The sequence below is a fragment of the Tamandua tetradactyla genome, chromosome 14 (genome assembly GCF_023851605.1).
Source record: "Tamandua tetradactyla isolate mTamTet1 chromosome 14, mTamTet1.pri, whole genome shotgun sequence".
In the NCBI taxonomy this organism is placed as follows: Eukaryota; Metazoa; Chordata; class Mammalia; order Pilosa; family Myrmecophagidae; genus Tamandua; species Tamandua tetradactyla.
The window spans coordinates 43,024,737-43,033,956 of NC_135340.1; positions in this window are offsets into that span (position 1 = coordinate 43,024,737).

Below are 9,220 nucleotides of genomic sequence, written 5' to 3' on the forward strand. Positions count from 1 at the left end.
ATCATGCAATATTTATGCTTTTGCCTCTGGCTCATTTCAACATAATGTCCTCAACATTCATTCACCCAGTTGGATGCCTCATGGCTTCATTCCTTTCTAAAGCCACACAACATTCTATCGTATATATTCACCACAGTTTGCCCTTCTGTTCATAAATTGATATCCTCTTAGGTCACCTCCACTCGATGGCAATCATGAATAATGCTGACGTTTTTTTTTGATGACTAATTCAATCTATTTACTTTTGATTCATTTGTTAAGGTCCTCTATTTCTTCTCGAGTCCATGTTGGTCGTTCATGCTTTTTTAGGAAGTTGTTCATTTTATCTAGGTTGTCTAGTTTGTTAGCATATAGTTGCTCAAAGTATCCTCTCATTATCTCCTTTCTTTTTGTGGGGTCAGTAGTTATGTTCCACTTACATTTCTGAATTTATTTATTTGCATCCCTCTCTAAGAGTCCATCAAGTTTATTGATTTTCTCAACAACCAACTTATGGATTTGTTGATTCACTGCGTTGTTTTCATGGTCTCAATTTCATTTATTTCTGTTGTAATCTTTCCTATGTCTTTCCTTCTGTTTGCTTTGGGGTTAGTTTGCTATTCTTTCTCTAGTTCCTCCAGGTGAGCAGATAATTCCTCGATTTTTACTATTTATTATTATTATTATTTTTTTATTAACGGAAAGAAAAAGAAAGAAATTAACACAACATTTAGAAATCATACCATTCTACATATGCACTCAGTAATTCTTAACATCATCACATAGATGCATGATCATCGTTTCTTAGTACATTTGCATCAGGTTAGAGGAAGTAGCAACACAACAGAAAAAGATATAAAATGTTAATATAGAGAAAAGAAATAAAATCAGTAATAATAGTAAAAAAAAAACAAAACCCTAAAGCTCAGATGCAGCTTCATTCAGTGTTTTAACATGATTATTTTACAATTAGGTATTATTGTGCTGTCCATTTTTGAGTGTTTGTATCTAGTCCTTTTGCACAGTCTGTATCCCTTCAGCTTCAGTTACCCATTGTCTTACCCTGTTTCTAACTCATGCTGGACTCTGTTACCAATGACATATTTCAAATTTATTCTCGAATGTCTGTTCACATCAGTGGGACCATACAGTATTTGTCCTTTAGTTTTTGGCTGGACTCACACAGCATAATATTCTCTAGGTCCATCCATGTTATTACATGCTTCATAAGTTTATCTTGTCTTAAAGCTGCATAATATTCCATCGTATGTATATACCACAGTTTGTTTAGCCATTCTTCTGTTAATGGACATTTTGGCTGTTTCCATCTTTTTGCAATTGTAAATAAGGCTGCTATAAACATTGGTGTGCAAATATCCGTTTGTGTCTTTGCCCTTAAGTCCTTTGAGTAGATTCCCAGCAATGGTATTGCTGGGTCGTATGGCACTTCTATATTCAGCTTTTTGAGGAACCGCCAAACTGCCTTCCACAGTGGTTGCACCATTTGACATTCCCACCAACAGTGGATAAGTTTGCCTCTTTCTCCGCATCCTCTCCTGCACTTTGTCATTTTCTGTTTTGTTGATAATGGCCTTTCTGGTGGGTGTGAGATGATATCTCATTGTGGTTCTGATTTGCATTTCTCTAATGGCCAGGGACATTGAGCATCTCTTCATGTGCCTGTTGGCCATCCGTATTTCCTCTTCTGGTAGGTGTCTGTTCAAGTCTTTTTCCCATTTTGTAATTGGGTTGGCTGTCTTTTTGTTGTTGAGTTGAACAATCTCTTTATAAATTCTGAATACTAGACCTTTATCTGATATGTCATTTCCAAATATTATCTCCCATTGTGTAGGCTGTCTTTCTACTTTCTTGATGAAGTTCTTTGATGCACAAAAGTGTTTAATTTTGAGGAGCTCCCATTTATTTATTTCTTTCTTCAGTGCTCTTGCTTTAGGTTTAAGGTCCATAAAACCGCCTCCAGTTGTAAGATTCAAAAGATATCTCCCAATATTTTCCTCTAACTGTTTTATGGTCTTAGACCTAATGTTTAGATCTTTGATCCATTTTGAGTTGACTTTTGTATAAGGTGTGAGATACGGGTCTTCTTTCATTCTTTTACATATGTATATCCAGTTCTCTAGGCACCATTTATTGAAGAGACTGTTCTGTCCCAGGTGAGTTGGCTTGACTGCCTTATCAAAGATCAAATGTCCATAGATGAGAGGGTCTATATCTGAGCACTCTATTCGATTCCATTGGTTGATATATCTATCTTTATGCCAATACCATGCTGTTTTGACCACTGTGGCTTCATAATATTCCTTAAAGTCAGGCAGCGCGAGACCTCGAGCTTCGTTTTTTTTCCTCAAGATGTTTTTAGCAATTCGGGGCAACCTGCCCTTCCAGATAAATTTGCTTGTTGGTTTTTCTAATTCTGAAAAATAAGTTGTTGGGATTTTGATTGGTGTTGCGTTGAATCTGTAGATCAGTTAAGGTAGGATTGACTTCTTAATTATATTTAGTCTTCCAATCCATGAACACGGTATGCCCTTCCATCTATTTAGGTCTTCTGTGATTTCTTTTAGCAGTTTTTTGTAGTTTTCTTTATATAGGTTTTTTGTCCCTTTGGTTAAATTTATTCCTAGGTATTTTATTCTTTTAGTTGCGATTGTAAATGGGATTCGTTTCTTGATTTCCCCGTCAGCTTGTTCATTACTAGTGTATAGAAAAGCTACAGATTTTTGAATGTTGGTCTTGTAGCCTGCTACTTTGCTGTACTCATTTATTAGCTCTAGTAGTTTTGTTGTGGATTTTTCTGTGTTTTCTACGTATAGTATCATATCGTCTGCAAACAGTGATAGTTTTACTTCTTCCATTCCAATTTTGATGCCTTGTATTTCTTTTTCTTGTCTAATTGCTCTGGCTAGCACCTCCAACCCAATGTTGAATAATAGTGGTGATAGTGGACATCCTCTTTATTATTTTTAATACAGGTGTTCAGGACAATGAATTTTCCTGCCAACACTACCCTTGCTGCATCTAATAAGTTTTGATATGTTATGTTCTTATTTTCATTTGTCTAGACATTTTATTGATCTCTCTTATAATTTCTTCCTTGACCCACTGATTGTTTAAGTTACGTTGTTTTACATCCATATATTTGTGAATTTTACAGCCCTCCACCTATTATTGATGTCCAACTTAATTCCATTATGATCTAAGAAAAAACTTTGTATAATTTCAGTCTTTTAAAATTCATTAGAACCTGCTTTGTGAACCAATATGTGCTCTAGCCTGGAGAATGTTCCATGAGCACTTGAGAAAAATGTATGTTTTACTACTATGGAGTACAATGTTCTGTAAAGTCTAGTTCATTTATCATATTATTTGAGATATCTGTTTCCTTATTGATCCTCTGTCTAGTATTCTATCCATTGGTGACAGTGGTGTATTGAAGTCTCCACCTATTATTTTAGAGATGTCTACTTCTCCCTTCAGTGTGGTCAATATCTGTGTTATGCATTTTTAGGGATGCTGGCATGGTGCATATTTTTTATTGTTATTTCTTCTTGAAAAATTATTCCTTTTGTTAATAAACAGTGTCCTTTTTCTCTTTTAATTGTTTTGCATTTAAAGTCTAATTTGTCTGATATTAGCATAGCTACCCCTACTATTTTCTGGTTGTTGTTTGTGTCAAATTTCTTTTTCCAACCTTTCTCTTTCAATCTATTTTTGTCCTTAGGTCTAAAGTGAGTCTTTTGTAGATAGCATATATATGGATCCTGTTTTTTGATCCATCCTGTCAGTCTATGTCTTTTGATTGGGGATTTTAAATCCATTAACATTTAATGCTATTACTACAAAGGCCTTAGTTTCTTCCACCATTTTGTCCTTTGGGTTTTGTATGTCATATCTTATATATTTTCTCTTTTTACCTTCTTAGTTATTCTTACTGGTTAATCTTCATTTCCATACGCTTCTACAAACCTCTCTTGTCTTTTCCTATCTCCCTGTAGTATACCCTTTAATATATTTTTTAGAGAATATATCTTGTTCACAAACTCTCCTTGTCTGTTTATCTGTAAATACTTTAAACTCTTACTCTTTTTTTCGTGTGTGTGTGTGGGCAGACACTGGGAATCAAACCCAGTTCTCCAGCATGGCAGGCAAGAACTCTGCCACTGAGCCACCACTGAACTGCCCTCTCACTCATTTTTGAAATATCATTTTGTCAAATTCTTTAGCCGCTTGTTTCTTGGAGACTGGAAATGTTACAGGGTTCTCAAGCAGACCCCCAATTGCCCTTGCCAAGAGCATGTTGGGATAGACTGGGCTCTACTTTTGGTATGTTGTAACCGTTGTGTGTTTAGGACCACCTTGGCTTTGCTTTTTGTAGGTTAAAACTGTTGCTGATATCCTATCTATTCGGGTATAAACTCTCTGAATGAGTGTTGCTATTTGTGTTAGGCCTTGACCCTCCTTTTCTTGGGAAAGATACTTCCTTTAGGGAGTTATCCCCTTCACTTGATTAATTAATTTGTCTCTCAGCCATTCCTTAATTCTACCCTTGCCTGGGGCAGGGTTGGAAACTGAGAATGCCTTCCACTTTCTTTAAAGACCTGTTTTATAAAAAGAAAAAAAAAGCAAAGAAACTAAAAGAAAAAAATCTGTTCTCAGAGCTGGTCCCAGCCACCCTGTCCTCTCCAAACAAGAGCCAGAGTCAGAACCCAGCTCTATGTGCCCCTTTCCCTGGGGCACATCCCTTTTGCAGTATTCTGTGCTCAGCCATCTCCAGAAAACTGTCTCGCTTTTCTTTTTGGCCCTACCTCCACCCTCCTGGGGCTGATAACAATCTCTAAGTTTCCTTCTTGTTTGCTTTGTAGATTTATCTACAAGACAAACAAGATTTATCCACAAGGCTCAGAGTTGATATTCAGCAGGCCAAATTTATTAAACAAAGCCACAGTTGGAGCTTGGTCAAGCTCTCCTTCTCTTGCTCCTAGTAGTGAGGGGTTATGTTTCCCGCTAGAAAAAGACTCCAAATCAGTGTGCTGTATCAGTGGGGAAGGGGCACCAACCTCCACAGCATGGAAGAATTGACTTACAGTTCTGTGTTGTGAGTTATCTATCTCAGCACTTTCATTCATTCCAGACATATGTATGATTGGATCTGGTCACAGAAGTTCCCCAGACAGTTGTTCCAGATAGTTGCTAGCTATTCACTAGCTTCCCTAGAGGATGAACTAAATCACATCCGCCCCCCTATCCCCTGCCCCCATTCCACCATCACTGGTGTGTTTAGACCATTTACTTCCAACATTATGATTAGTGATGTGATTGAATTAAAATATACTGTCAAATGTTTTCTCTTTGCTACTTAAATTTTTCCTTTTTTTCTGATTTAATTCATCACTATTTGCATTTTTATTTATGATTATACTTTCTTCAATATTGGCTTGTTAGTTTAAAAAATTTATGGTTGCCCTGAAGTTCATGACATATATCTTTACTCAATCACAATGTACCTATAAACATTTTCCTCCTTTCTCTGTCGATTAAAGGCCTTATATTAGTATACCCCTATCATTTTTTCTTTTGTTTTCATATATTTTATTTTTACATTTGCTATAAACACACAATGCATTGATATTAGTTTTCCTCTGGAGAGTGATATTATAAATCAACTAAAAGTAAATAAATATGAAATTCATTATTACCATTCCAGCACTCTTCATTTATTTGTGTAGATCTATATTTCTCCCTGGCATCAATGTATTCTTCCTGTAGAAATTGCTTAGTATTTCACTGAAAGCAGGTCTACTGGCAACAAATTTTACTTTTCACTTGTGTGAAAGAGTGTTTACTTCTCCTTTATTTTAGAGGAAAATTTCCTAGGTATAGAATTCTGTGTAGACCTTTTTTTCTTTCAGTATTGTGGGAGCCGTTTCCTGTCCTGGTTTCTGTGACTCCCGCTTGGAGTCCATCTCTTAGCGAACGGGGGGACTCGGGCAGTCCAGATCTGCTTTCAGTCCCGGGGGCTCGAAGGTGTAGAGGGCGCGCGACCCTCAAAGAAGAGTCGCGGGAACAAGTGGAGGTGCACATCGAACGTTTATTAGAGGAAGTGCAGTTGCTTATATAGGGTGAAGCGTTTAGGGGAGGGGTGAGCAAGAAGGGCTTAGAGCAATTTTTTGATTGGTTGGGACGGGTTTTATTGCCATAAATGGAAGGCTCAGGCGGGGGTTTTAGAGGAAGGGCTGGTCCTCACTTGAAGGACCAATGGGATGGTTAGAAATGTGCTGTAAATAGTTGCTAGGTAAAGAGCTGGAGGACTGGGGACCGAAGTGATATCCGGCAATTCCTCCCTTTTTTATTTTAAAGGAGGGATAAAGTTAGAGGAGAAGTGGAGAAGAGAGGGCACGTTGTTAGGTATTGAGTGACCAGAGGGCTAGGTGGGTAGCAGGCTCCCTTGGAGTCTCGCGAAGGGCAGTACCGACCCATACTCATGGACTTCCCCTGGGGACCTTCGCTGGCCGGACGATTAGGTCCCAGGGTGGGCAACACTGGCTAACCATACCTGAGCCTGGCGGCACTCCTCCAGGCAGGCGGTACCCCTCATTAGCTGAAGGGTAGCAAGAGCGAGTAGTTGGGTTTATTGCCGGTCGGTGGAAACACGCCAGCTAAACACACAATTAGGATGAGTAAAATTAGAAGAAGGAGTAGAATACTATAGAAAATTAGGTTTGAAGGTTGAAAGAGTGAGGAGAATTTTGCTGCTAACTCAGAGAGAAGGGTGGTTGAGAGTACAGGATGAATGGTGAAATTGGGGAAAGAAGGGGCTATCGGGAGTGAGAAATAGAACACCAGGGGGATTTTGGATGGTGGCCCAGAGCTCCACGGCTTGCCCTGTGGAGACAAGGGAGAGCATGGCAACAAGGATTTGAATGAGGGTGGGGGAGACTTGGGGGAGAGTAGGACGGGCTCTCGCATAGAGGTGGAGAAGCTGTTTAGGTAATTCGGTGTCTTCCGGCACCTTTTGCGGTGGTTTCCCGTCCAGGGACATCCAAGCAGCTTGGTGTGTCAGATTCCTCATTCTGCGACAGAATCACCTGCTTGGCTGTTGCGGCGGGTTTGATGTTTTTTTCCGGGGGTTGAGGCTGGTTATGGTGCATTTCCTGTAAAGAGATAAGCAAACTCACGTTCTCGGGTGAGGAGGGAGTGTTGGCCCTCTCAGGTGTTGTTAAGTAGGTTACTGCGGTTGGCCCTCCCAGGTGTTGTTAAGTAGGTCACGCTAGCGGACCTGAGTGAGCCTGTGAGAGGGTCCCCAGTGTTTGTGCAGGGGGGAATTGGGGGGGCTGCATAGTGATGCTAGCCCCTGCTGCTGTAAGAATGTCTCGGCCCCATAGGATTTGATTGATTGTGGTTAGGAAGAGGGGCCTGAAGGTGCCCGATCAGCCTTCCCCATCTTCCCATTTTAGGGGAAGGGCGGAGCGCAAGGAGGGGCCGGAACCTGTGGCTCCGGAGACAGAGGGTCCCTCCTCCACTTTCCATTTTATTTTTAAAGAGACTGGTAGACATGATATTTCTGCACCAGAGTCGAGGGTGCCCGTATACCAGCACTTGTCTATTTTAAGTGAGAGGGTAGATTTGTTGGGTGTTATAGGGATTGTCCACATTATGGCTGGGGACGTGATTTGAGCTTGTGCCTCTTGGGCGTGGGGTTGAGGCGTGCCCCTTCTGGAGTTTAAATGCTGCTGTGTGGTAGATGAATGGCAGTCTCGGGCCCAGTGGTAGCCCTTATTACAGCGAGGGCAGGGTGTGGGAGGCTTGCGCTGGGGCCTGCTAGGGGGGAGGTCAACTGTTGGACAATCCCTTACAAAGTGGCCGGTTTTGCCACACTTGAAACAGCCTGAGGTGAGAGACATGGCGGTGGCGAGGGCTTGGGCCAGAGAGGAGGTAGGGGAGTCCACATTACTGCAAACTAGCACTCAGTCATGCAATCCCTTTTCTTTTATTGGGATGATCGCTTGTTTACAAGCGGGGTTTGCTCCCTTGAAAATGAGCTCTTTGGCGAGTGCTAGCTGGGCCTGCTCACCTGCGACTTTTCGCTCACAGGCTTCGGTAACCTGCGAGATGAAGGAGGTGAATTCTTCCTCCCGGCCTTGAGTGAGTTTAGTAAACTTCTCTGGCTTAGCGGCTGAGCACGTGCGGAAGGCTCATAGCGTTACTTCTCTTAATTGGAGCCAGAAGCCTGGTGGGGCCTGCGCGTATTGCGCTGGGAGGGTGAAGGGGCCTGTTCCGGTGAAAGCCTCACCCGGGAAGTCAATGCCAGAGGCGTGGTTAGAGATAATCTGTTTTTCCTCTTCTGAATGAAAATGAGCCCGCCAGTCAACGTATTGACCGGGGTTGAGGATGGCTCATGCTAGGGAGATCCAATCAAAGGGAGTACAAAATTGCTGAGACAGTTCTTCAAGGAGATGAGTAGCACAAGGGCTGTTAAGGCTATCCTCTTTGACTGCCTTGCGAAGGCGTTTAACCTCGTCAGCATTAAATGGGTACCAAGGGAGGGGGCGTTGGGGAGAGGGTTGGATGTTCATCGGGAAACAAGAGATAGGCTGCTGAGGCACGGGCGGTGCGTGGGTGAAGGGGTTGGTATGGCTAAGGGGTTTGGGGCAATGATTCCATGCAGAGTTGTGGGAGGGTTCCCAGGGGTTAATAGTGTTTGCGGCCTGCACGGATGGCGGCCAAGGGGATGAGTTTACAGGGGGGCGGTAGTAGAAAATGGCGGATAGGGTGGGGCAGAGGCATGAAATGGCTGCCGGGGTTTTTCCCCAGTGAGGGCTGGGGGAGGGCACATCCTGTCTTTGTTTGTGGAAGAAGGAGGAAGTGGCTCGCTAGATGGCGGGAGGGAGGGGTAGAGGCAGTTCCTGTTTTTGTCTGAAGAAGAAGGAGGAAGTTCGTCATCTTGTTCAGCATCGAGGTTGCTTAATTTGGGGGGATCGAGTTCAAGTGCATTATTTAATTGCTGAAATAGGGACTCAGTGTCAGAATCCGAGTCATCATGAGAGTCCTTTGGCTGAGACGATGGTTGCTGAAATAGGGCCTCTCGTGGGGAGGCGCAGGATGGGGGCCGAGAGCCTTGAAGGCAAGATTGGATAGTAATTAAGGTGGGTAAGAGTCCGGGGGGAAAATGTTTATTCTCGTGCTCTATGGCATGGGCGACCCGATCGATTATAGGTAGCAG